This window comes from Geotrypetes seraphini, chromosome 9 (genome assembly GCF_902459505.1).
Source record: "Geotrypetes seraphini chromosome 9, aGeoSer1.1, whole genome shotgun sequence".
Taxonomy (NCBI): domain Eukaryota; kingdom Metazoa; phylum Chordata; class Amphibia; order Gymnophiona; family Dermophiidae; genus Geotrypetes; species Geotrypetes seraphini.
Window position 1 is genome coordinate 69,158,385 of NC_047092.1, and position 12,344 is coordinate 69,170,728.

The 12,344-nt window shown below is 39.5% G+C and overlaps 1 non-coding gene across 1 annotated transcript; it reads right to left on the reverse strand.

Annotated features, from left to right (window-relative positions):
- Positions 1-670: 670 nt before the first annotated feature.
- LOC117367327 lies at positions 671-855 on the reverse strand. Its single transcript, XR_004540746.1, has one exon. It is a non-coding gene; the product is annotated as a U2 spliceosomal RNA (small nuclear RNA).
- Between the last annotated feature and the right edge of the window lie 11,489 nt (positions 856-12,344).

The window sequence follows — 12,344 nt, forward strand, 5'->3', positions numbered from 1 at the left end:
CCGAATAGTCAATGAGGCAAGAACTTTTCCACTAATAATGGTGTTTTCCATCTATTTCTATTAAACCTTGCTTAAAGTTTGCTGGCAGGCATCCACCACAGAGGCAATACTGAGAAAGAAACTATACTGCCTGTTTTAACAATCGAATTCTGTGCTCTTTATCACTGATTGTGCAGAATACAGTATCTGTCTCTAGAGCTACAGCACCTTGAGAATTTTAAAAGCTGCTTTTTCTTTGACACTGAGAAAAACAATCTTTCCTCCCTCCTGTTCCCTTTCCTTCTCTCTCTCTCGCAGACTTTTTTTATGTTCTTTGCATGATTTGATTTCTCAATTTTTTTTATACCTTGATAAAATGTTGGCAAACTCTTCTTGGTTTCAGTTGCCAGCTGAGCTGCTGATATTATCAGCCATGTGATTTGGGCTGTCGGATAGGGATAGGCTTTTTCACTACATGTCAAAAAGATTAAACACGATTGGTAAAGTGATTCCTGCTTCTTCCCTCTACCCTTCCTAAACCAGCTTAGCTGTCTTTGGTCCTATATACTGTATTGATGCTGAAAATGAATAGCACAAATGAGAAGTCAAGCCAGTCATGCAATTAATTTAAAGGGAAACAAGCTGAATAAATGACCTTTTTAGTTGGAATTTTCTTTTTCTTTTTGCTGGGGAGAGGTGGACCAGTCCAGGATGTACTGGAATACCAGATGAGGAGTGGATGAAGCAAGCTCCTATTCCATCTTCCTATTCCAAAAATCAATTTAATATATCATCCCTAGATAAGGGACATATCAGATATTAAATTGATAAGAACAGATACTACACTTGATCTTAGCCAAAAGGCTGAGAAGCATTTTTCTATTAGTTTTAAAATAAATGCATATCCTTAGTAAAATATACTTATGAACTTTGCAGGTGTTAAGACAGTATGAAAACTGCCTTTATAATGCATGGTCCCTACTTACTAGAGCTTATTGTCTAGTCAAGACAGACATACGAGGGTCATTTCATAAATAATGCACACTATTTATTTTTTTTTAATTTACATGTTTTATTTTTTTTTTTCAAGTATTTCTTTACTAGTCCCCCTGCTTTGCAATGACCGAGTCCCAACATCTGGGAAGCTTCATTATTCCATCCAAGACACCATTTTTGTTCAGTTGCCGAATGGCTTGGGAAACGGCGGAAGAAAGCTCTTCCAGAGATACAAAACGATGTCCACGCATAGGTTGTTTCAACTGTGGAAAAAGGTCAAAGTCTGGTGGACTCATGTCTGGTCTGTAGGGAGCATGAGGTAACACCTCCCAGCCTTATTCGCCTAGTTTTTCAATGATGAGTGGAGAGCTCCATTTTCCCCACGACCAAAAAAATTTTGATGAGCTCAATCAAAAGTCAAACAAATGGTGATTTTTGCTTATGACAAAGTTCCATGTGGAAGAAGTGTCACAGCAGTGTATTATCGTGATTTTTTTGCAGAAAAATGCACAAAACTCAACCTCAGTTGCTCTTGGCTGGGCCACTCATTCTTCACGACAACGCTTGACCGCACATAGGGAATGTCATCATTGAAAAACTACGCAAATACAGCTGGGAGGACCTGAAGCACTGATGATTAGAGTAGTAACCTTTCATAATCCCAGTAGTGTAGTACTCTCAATAGGAACACTCTTCTGAAACTTAGGTAGCAGGTGTAAATCCCAACATCAGTCTGTTAGGACACAGATGTTTATTAAGAACATAAGCATTGCCCCTGCCAGGTCAGACCAGGGGTCCATTGTGCCCGGCAGTTCGCTTCCGCGGCAGCCCCCCAGGTCCATGACCTGTAAGTGCTCCTAACCTACAACTTCCATACCCTGTTCGCCTAATGTCCAGTGAAGTAACCCTCTATCTGTACCCTGTAGATGAAACTTGGACGTTGTGACTTAGACCATTTAAAACATGGTCTAAGTCACAAAAAAACCACCTAAAGTCACCAGATAAGCACTGCAAACACATAAAACATTCCTCTTCTGAAATTGTTTAGGATCACCCTAACCACATCCAGAACACACCCAGACCACACCTCCTTGCCAGTTGCATGTTCTTCAGTTTTAGACATGCATATCCCAGCTTTGCAAAATTGAAACGTAGATGTTTATGCAAAGTAAATGTTTAACTATCTGTTTTGCCCTCATATACATGAGAGCAGATTGCTTACTGTAAGCTTAGTAAGCTGGAGCCCCCCTGCTCCCGGTGGTCTGTGCGGTGGGCTGGTTCCCCCTCCCCCTTCTTCTACCTAAGCTGGGAGAATGCTCCATCTTAGTGGCACTTGCTGTGGAGAAAATATAGAGAGGGCATTGCTTCCTAATCTGTTTTTTATCCTTGATTTGCTAGCCTCGCAATTTTGTATTTTGCCAGTCTGTTAGTTGAGTTCAGCTTAGTGAGAGGAGATGGAAAGGATCGGTGAAAATAAATTACTAGCTTGCTCTGATCTCAGGAGAGCTGGTTGAATGTGACTTCTGTGAGAGAGTAATCTTTGAGATCATCTAACTGTAAGTTTATTTTTTTTGTCTGAAGTTTTATTAAAGAAATCTTCTTAAGAAATCAGAGTCCACCCTGATAATATTTAGACTACAAGTTCAAAATATTTAAGCTGATTGACAATCACTCAGAGCCAGTGAGAGGTCGTTAACAGTACCAGTTTAATCATGTCTAAAATGTGAATGGCACTTCTAAAATAGGACACCCACAATGAGGGTAACAATTCACTTGGTTTAGTAAAAAAAAATACTCTAAATTGTTAAATTGTGACCAATGAAAGGTACTGCACAAAAAAGACTGACAACCTCAAAAAACATGGGAAGAAAAATGCCTCAAACTAACATGACAGCACCATACATACAATACTATATAGTTGTCACGAATACTATAATTACCATTTAAAAAAAACTCCACTAGTGTATATTTTCAAGTGTCAAAGTAAAAATAATTTTCATGTACACAAATGCTCAAACTTGTCTAGTGACTCCTCTCCAACAGTGCAATCTTCACAGCAAAAATGCTGTTCGGTATCTATCTGGCAAACAAGGAACCCTTATCAGGATATTGTGTATTCTTGGATGACGTTTTGAACCAGTTGGATCGAATAGACATTGAATGGTGTTTTTGCTATGAAGATTGCACTGTTGGAGAAAAGCTGATGTTGGCAGTGTCACCAGATAAGTTTGTGCTACAAAAACCATTGTTTGAAGGAAAAAATTGCAATAGTCCAAATGTAATTCCTTACTCCAATATTTATTTTATTTAAAAAATTTATATACCGCCTAAAGTCTAGGCAGTTTACAAAACAACATACAAAATAAATTATAACAATACAACATACTGTATACTCAGAAACTCTCCTACACCCTCCACTGTGAACAGAAGGCGACAGAGGGTAGTGATCAATGGAGATTGCTCTGAGGAAAGGGATGTTACCAGTAGTGTGCCTCAAGGTTCGGTTCTTGGGCCTGTTCTTTTTAACATTTTTATAAACGATATTGCTGCAGGGCTATCGGGTAAGATTTGCCTCTTTGCAGATGATACCAAAATCTGCAAGAGTAGACACGCTGGATGGTGTGAATAACATGAAGAAAGACCTGGCGAAGCTTGAAGAATGGTCTAAAATTTGGCAGCTAAAATTTAATGCTAAGAAATGTAAAGTCATGCATTTGAGCTGCAAAAACCCAAGGGAATGGTATAGTTTAGGGGGTGAAGAACTTCAAAGAGTAGGACTTGGGTGTCATTGTATGTGATGATCTTAAGGTGGCCAAACAGGTTGAAAAGGTGACGGCGAAAACTAGAAGGATGTTAGGGTTCATAGGGAAAGGTATGGCCAGTAGGAAAAAGGAGGTATTGATACCCCTGTATAAGACTCTGGTGAGACCTCATTTAGAATATTGTGTACAATTCTGGAGGCCGCACCTTCAAAAAGATATAAAAAGGATGGAGTCGGTCCAAAGAAAGGTTACTAAAATGGTGCGTGATCTTCGTCATAAGGTGTATGGGGACAGACTTAAAGATCTCAATCTGGAGGAAAAGCAGGAGAGGGGAGATACGATAGAGACATTTAAATACCAATGTAATGTAAACGCGCATGAGCCGCGTCTCTTTCATTTGAAAGGAAGCTCTGGAATGAGAGGGCATAGGATGAAGATAAGAAGTGATAGGCTCAGGAGTAATCTAAGGAAATACTTTTTTACAGAAAGGGTGGTAGATGCATGGAACAGTCTCCCGGTAGAGGTAGTAAAGACACAGACTGTGTCTAATTTCAAAAAAGCCGGGGATAGTCATGTGGGATCTCTTAGAGAGAGGAAGAGATAATGGTTACTGCGGATGGGCAGACTGGATGGGCCATTTGTCCTTTATCTGCTATCATGTTTCTATGTTTCTAAATGCATTGTCATATAACTAAATCTTCATGAGTTTTTAAAAGTATCACAGAAATACTTATTGTATGTTCACATAAATACATTGACAAATAACTATGGGGCTCATAATCGAAAGAGAAAAATGTCCAAAAACCGGCCTAAGTCGGCACTTGGACGAACATTGTCTAAATACGTCCAAGTGCCGATAATGAAAACGGATTTTGGAAGTATTTCTAAACAACTTAGGCCTTCATAGTGCCGCTGAACGACCAAAGCTAAACTGGGCGGTTCAGGAGGAGTGTTGAGGGTGGGAGTTGGGAGGGACGTGAGCCGGCTTAGACTTAGTCGTACAGCTTGTATAACCGAAAGTTATATAGCCCAGCATAGATGAAACTTGGATGTTGTGACTTAGCCCATTTAAAACATGGTCTAAGTCACAAAAACCCACCTAAAGTCACCAGATAAGCACTGCAAACACATAAAACAGACCCCCACACACTACCCCAGTGATTACTGACCCCCCCCCAACCCCATAAAAATCATAATCACACCTTTAAAATTCTGCCTCCAGACCATCATCACCTGGCAGCCTGGCATAGGAAAGCCTAGTCATCCTGCTCAGAGGCGGCTTAAGTCGTCTTGGGGATGGATTAGGGTCTCATGAAGAGTAGGACCCATGCCCATAAGCTCCTGTAAACACTGCATTGATACTTAAACACGTGCACTCCCCATACACCCCCAAAACCCTTTTTTACTGGCATATAAGAGGCTCCTGCAGCCATAAGGGCTATTAGGGTGGTAGATAAGTGGGTCTAGGGGATTCTGGAGGTGGTTTGGGGGGCTCACCGTGACCTATAAGGGAGCTGTAGTGAGTAGAAGACATGGCACCCTTTTTGTGAAGTTCACAGCAGTGCCCTGTAAGGTACCCACTATTTAGGTGCCATGTCTGGATGTTCAATCCAACACTTTGCAGACCCCTCCCACGTCCAACAGGGCTTGTTCTAGGCGTTTTTGACATGGAAGAAAAGTTGGATGAAAATGTGGTATAAAGATGGACGATTTAGCGACTTGGACAATCAGATCGGCAGGACGTATAATTAGACGATTTTCAAAATAAAAAACATTTTGGACATATTTTTTGAAAATGTGTCCTAGCTGTTTTTTTACTTTGGATGACTTGTGACTTAAAAGTATCCCTTGGTTTATATAATCGTAACTTACCTGTCAATTAGTTCCAAAATGTCACCTATTATTGAAAACAGAGAATTCCTGACCCTGTTATGTATCACATTTCTCTCTTTCATCAATGACAATTTCATATCCTGTGCCGATATTAATTCTCTTTTTGGACAATACAAGAAATCTCAAAATCATCCAGAGGCTGTGTGATATAAAACCTGATAATGCCTTTTAGTGACTAATAAATCAATACTGTCTAATTTTAGCAAATATTTAAATAATAAAACAGAAGCCCTCAGTTCTCTGTGCCTTTTCCAAGAACACTTGTTGCAGTATAGAACATTTCTCGAGACTAGCCAGTGAGGACCTGGTTGCCAGGAACATCAACGGGCCTCCCGTGTGCACAAAAAAGATGATCAGGTATCTATGTGCTTTCAAATCAACTGTAAAATGTCACTGGCATAATTAGTTCATGATCCTGTATTGCTCTGATGTGTATATATGATCAAATTACATATCCACATTAACCATGTGTTTAAAAAAGACTTATCACTACTACTACTACTATTATTGATTATTATACAGCTCTACCAGATGCACACAGCGCTGCACAGAGTCACAAAGAGTAAGAAAACAGTGCCTGCTCAAAAGAGCTTACAATCTAAACAGGCAAGACAGACAAACAGGATGTCATGGATACAGTTAAGGGAACGGTTAATCAGTGGGCTGGGTTGGAGGGTAGAGGAGTAGGGTTAAGGATTGAAAGCTATATCAAAAAGGTGGGTTTTCAGTCTGCTTTTAATCAAGGGAAGGGGCTTGATGGACAAACTCGGTTAATTTATTTCAGGTATAGTGGGCAGCTAGATGAAAGGAATTAAGTTTGGAATTGGCAGTGGAGGATAAGGGTAAAACTAAGAGTGACTTATCTGAGGAATGGAGTTCTCTGGGAGGTGTATAAGGAGAGAGAAGCAAGGAGAGATATTGAGGGGCAGCAGAATGAACACACTTGTAAGTCAGCAATAAGATCTTGAACTTTATGCGATGGCAGATGGGGAGCCAGTGAAGTGACTTAAGGAGAGGGGTGACCTGAGCGTAGCGAGGCTGGTAGAAGATGAGTCGCGCAGCAGAGTTTTGCACAGATTGAAAAGAGGAGAGGCGACACTGAGGGATACCAGTTAGGAGTAGATTGCAGTAAGAAAGGGTTCAACAGACCTCCGTTTTGGAGATACACTCCTTCCTCAGAAACCCACTGCTCGCCATGAGCTGTTCAAGATGGCGGATCCGAAGACAAGTTCAAGCATTTGTGCACATGCACTTTGAGATTTTAAAATATACGCTGGTGGAGTTATTTTTAATGTCAATGACATCTAAATAGTACTGTATGTATGGTGCTATCACATTAGCCTGAGGCTTTTTTCTCCCCTTGTTTTTTTTAGGTTAAATAAGTCTCTAGTGCAGGACCTTTCATTGGATATGATTTAATAATTTTGCTTAAGTACTTCTAAACTAGGACCCATAGTTTTAGACTTTAGACAATTTAAATAGTAGATTTCTATCACAGACAATAGCAGACTCTACGTAGCAGCCCAAATAAATAACACAATATCATTTGGGGGGAAGATATCCATGTGGGCTACCATTAAGAAATGTCATTTTACTGTTAACCCCAGTTATTAGTAACTCATTGCATAAAATGAGTCCTGCACTACAATAGCACATGTTGATAAATGTGCTATTATTTTTTCTGAAAGTTTTTGCTGGTTCAGTCTGAATCTCTGGTGCCCATAGGGTTATCTAGACACCATAGACTGTTTATAAAGACATAACTTCATCTCAGCCATGTGATAAAAACTATGCTATTCTAAATCCATGAATTGCAGAAGTTCATTCCATATGTTAAAACTAGAGTAGTCTGTTAGGAAAAAAGAAAATTCTGTGACTCTGGGCTCCTTTTACTAAGGTGCGCTAGCGTTTTTAGCGCACGCAGGAAATTACCGTGTGCTACGCTTCTAGAACTAACGCTAGCTCAATGCTGGCATTAAGGTCTAGTGCGCACGGCAATGTAGCGCGTGCTATTCCACATGTTAAAGCCCTAACGCGGCTTAGTAAAAGGAGCCCTTTGTGTTCCCAAGAAAAGCAATCTGTGCCACTGCAAAGACATAGAAGGGATAGAATAATAATAATAATAAAAAAAAAACCAGTCAAAATGCTGCCCAGAGTACTAAAATATTAAACACTTTTGACAAAGTAACATCTATGTCTGCTACCAAATCACTGAAATAAGTGACAGTGGAAAGATCATCCTGGAGAAAATAGACAGCCTGAATCCTTTGAATCAGATGTAGTTCTGCTATATTCTTGGTTGTTAGACTTCCTTACCATATGTTGTTTTCAAGTCTTTTCCTTCTGACTTCATTCTATTAATGTCTGCAGAAAGTACATGAATTATTCCTGTAACTTTATTGACAGAAATGAGCAGCTGCTTATTACATTAAATGAAATGTACTTTAGCTTCCTGGTTCCACGAGTGATGCTAAGGCAAACTGAACCTGCTTTGGTGACAATTAATAATTCCCTTAATAGTGTTCTTATAGTAGAATATCTAAATATTCTGAAGATTGTATCTCACTTTAAGCATCAACTAATGGTGTCCTTGTTCTTGTTCCAGATATTTCTTCTATCGTTAGAAAGAAGGATTCTCTGAAATGGAAATTCTTTTGCAACTTCTATTCTATTGAGAACAGCTTCAACAATCAGGCTTGTTTGTCTATGGCTCTTTATTTTTTTATTTTTTTTTTATTCTCTCCTTTTATGTTTCAGGTTGCCTGCCTTTTTTCTGAACATTTACCTTCTTTTCAGTATTCTTTACCCTGTAATGATTCTTGTTTCTACGTTTTCATGATCCAAGAGATAATGATTCTGTCTGTGTTTCCCCTTGTCTAAACCAAATGTTCTAAATGTCAGAAAGTTACCCAGAGAGATTTCTGTTTTATGCTTCTTAATATCCTGTTCTCTGTCATTTCATTCTGTCTCATAACTATGCTTCCCTAAAGAAGAGATTTTTGATTATCATCTTGCCATCATCTCACATAACTTATATGACCTGGTGATGTCTTTAATTTTATACATTTGTACTACTAAAATGCTCTCTAATAGCAGTAAGGAAATGTTATTAGTACTGTACTAAGTATATGAAATACTTACATTAATAATGAAAATATGCTGAGAAAAATGCTGTCATTTCATGTAATTACTCTATTGTGTGTTCTGAATATTGCATGGCCCTACTGGAAGAATGAAAGCGTTAGTAAGCCGCTGTCATTTTTAGTTTTAATTTGTTTTCCTTTTGGCATATTGCATTGTAGAGTAAGAAAATCAAAGTTACTACCAGAGTAAAAGAGTAGCCAGGTAAAGCAAAAGGCAAAAGCCAGGGTTCAAACCCCACTGATATTTTTTATGATCATAAGCATGCCACTTATACTTTCATTGTTTCAGGGGACAAACTAAGGGGTCTTTTTACTAAACTGGTAGATTCAGGGTTTAGGGACAAATTCTATATATGGCACCTAAAAAATTGGTGTCAATCAGAATCTTGCTTAATGTGATTCTAAAAGAGGCACCTACACTATAAAGAATTGTGCTTATTGGCTGTATGCAGTGGTTAAGGCTACAGCCTCATCACCCTGAGGTTGTGGGTTCAAACCCATGCTGCTCTTTGCAACCCTGGGAAAGTCACTTAGGCCCAAATTCTGTAACCAGCGCCTAAAGTTAGGCACCTATTTCAGAGGCGCCCAACTAGATAGGCGCCTATCTAAATTAAATAATAAGCTCAGTTAAGCTTTTTAATCAGCACTGATTGAAACATAGGCGCCTATCAAGAAAGCGCGATTCTGTAACAAGGTGCCTCTAAAAATTTAGGCGGCCCTCAAAAAAAACATAGTAACATAGTAACATAGTAGATGACGGCAGATAAAGACCCGAATGGTCCATCCAGTCTGCCCAACCTGATTCAATTTAAATTATTATTATTATTTTTTTCTTCTTAGCTATTTCTGGGCGAGAATCCAAAGCTTTACCCGGTACTGTGCTTGGGTTCCAACTGCCGAAATCACTGTTAAGACTTACTCCAGCCCATCTACACCCTCCCAGCCATTGAAGCCCTCCCCTGCCCATCCTCCTCCAAACGGCCATACGCACTATGCGTGCGTGTGGCTACATGTTAGGCGCCTTGTTACAGAATCACTGCTCTTAAGCGTGCTTAAGTGCTCAACTAGGCGCCTAACATTTAGTTGTCCCTAGAGCTGGCCTATTTATTGGGCGCCTCCAAAATAGGTGCCCAAATAGGTGTCGCTCAACGCGATTCACTAAACAGCACCCAATTTTACTTGAATTGCGCTGAACAGTGCCTAATTAGGTACCAAACTTTTGGGTGCTTCTTACAGAATTTGACTTTTAATCCCCCCGTTGCCCCAGGTGCATTAGATGGATTGTGAGCTCACCAGGACAGACAGGGAAAAATGCTTGAGTATATCCCGCGTAGGAAAACTAGGAACATCCCTTTAGAACCACAGAACTCTGGAATAACCTCACATCCCCGCTCAGAGTTTCAAGTTCCCTCCAATCCTTCCGCAAACACCTGAAAACTTGGCTCTTCAAAAATCTAACACGTCCCGCTTTTTGGTTCCCTGTCCCTCTTTATCTTCCTAGCTCCTTTCCTATAACCCTTCATTGTAGCTCCTTTTCAACCTAACCCTGTAAACCGTGCCGAGCTCTACGCTTGTGGAGATGGCGCGGTATTAGTTTAGTTTAGTTTACCTGAATAAATTCATGTAAACCGAACATATTAAACTGAATTGTTATAAAAATATTTATGATAATTGTTTTGTATTGTCTGGACAGGAATTGTTCAGTGAAAGTAAAGTTTTAAGCGACTGAAGAGCTTAGAGCGATATAAAAGGCCACACAGTTAATCTGAGTGGCCAGTAACATTGGGCGACATCAAGGCCGGAGGATAAGTTAAAGGGTTAAAATAGGGAGTGAGGGATGAAGAGTGAAGGGGTAGCAACAGGAGGATAAATTTGATTGGAGGATATTGGGATTAGTTGATTTGAGGAATGGGAAAAAAGGGGCTGGGCATAGGATGAGGTGAGAAGGTGAGAAATTGGCGGGCTAGAAGAAGAGAGTAAGGGAAAAAGCAAGGGAGGATAGTAAAATTTTGAGTTTCCCTCCCTCCCACCGCTATTTGGGATTGGGGTTGGGACGGAGTAGGAGGGAGGAGGTGGGAATTGGGGTGGAGGGGGGAGGGGTCGGTCGCAGCTGGTTGTTTGGTGCCTAAGGGCAGCCATTATTAGAGGCAGATGAATTTGAAGTTCTATCAATTTGGAATAGTAATATGTCCTCGTGTGCGACACCGCCACGAGGTGAGGTGGCTTTACGACACCGTAAGTCACTGGGAGTTAAAGGAAAGTTGGGGGATAAGTGAGCTACTGTCGATACCGATTAGCTCTAGGAAGAAATCATAAATGGTTAAGTGTAAAGTTTGCTGATGTTTACAAATTTGTTAAATTAATGTTTGATATAATATGAAATAAAGCTGTGGCCAATTATTTGCCCAATAATTATGATTGTCCTGGATTATTATTATAAATATGTGTGGTTTTTCGGAAAGGCTGATGTATGAGTCCCAATGTTAGAGGCATTATATGAGACAGAGAATTGTGGATTTGTGAAACAGCCTCGCAGAAGAAATGGTGATGCTCTGGAAAACAAGTTGAGTCTTGTGATTATTATTGACACTTGTTTTCTCTTCTTCTCTGCAACTGCATCTCGCTAATTAAATTGTTATTGGATTCCAAACAAATATCTGGACTTCATTATCAATAAATATCCTCCAAAACGTGCTCATGCATGCACACGTATACACATACTTTTAGGTTAAAAGAAAACAGTGTTTAATCTCCTCTATGTACTATTTCAAAAGTATGCTTGCTAACAACAGTGAAACAACTGTACAGAACTATAGCATATTTCAGAAGTAATACTCCAGTTTAATTTGGTTCTAAAAATCCAAAATTCCTTATTGTTCAAAAATTGTTTTCATGAACAGGGCAGGATTAATTTTTCGAGGGCCCCTGGCTCTGCCCCACCCACGCCCTGTCCCTATTTATCTGTTTTCTTATTTACTTCTTTATTTCCACTTGTATTTTTTTAAAAATTCAAGACAAACAAAGATTAGCATACCAGTGCACAGTTTTTCTTCTATACAACCCCCCAACATCTCTGAACAAATCCCCCTTCCTTCCCTTCTACTTACCCAGGACTTTAACTCTGAACCCTTTCCATATATATATATATATATAAGTGTTCAAATATATTGTAAAGCAGTAATACTATCCAAAATACTGTATAAGTCTATATTAATAACCAAGTTTACAACGCCTCTCAACTGCCTCACTCTGTCAGTCAACTGTTACCCATATGTATGGATAAACAACCAAATCTGCAACTCCTCTAGTACGTTTCACTCCATGTATGTTAACTTGTAACGAAACAACAAGGCAAGCAGTCCACCAAAGAATCCAACATGAAATAAAAGAAGATCAGCAGAAAATAAGGAGATTCAAATCAGGGTTTATTCAAGGTGCTCCCAAGAACCATGCCCGATGCATTTCGCCAAACAAGGCTAGTTAACACTAACAGAAAACCATGTCTTTCATACACACAGAACACAGATACACCCTCACCCAGTATGGAATAAGTAATCACAAACTAAAAATA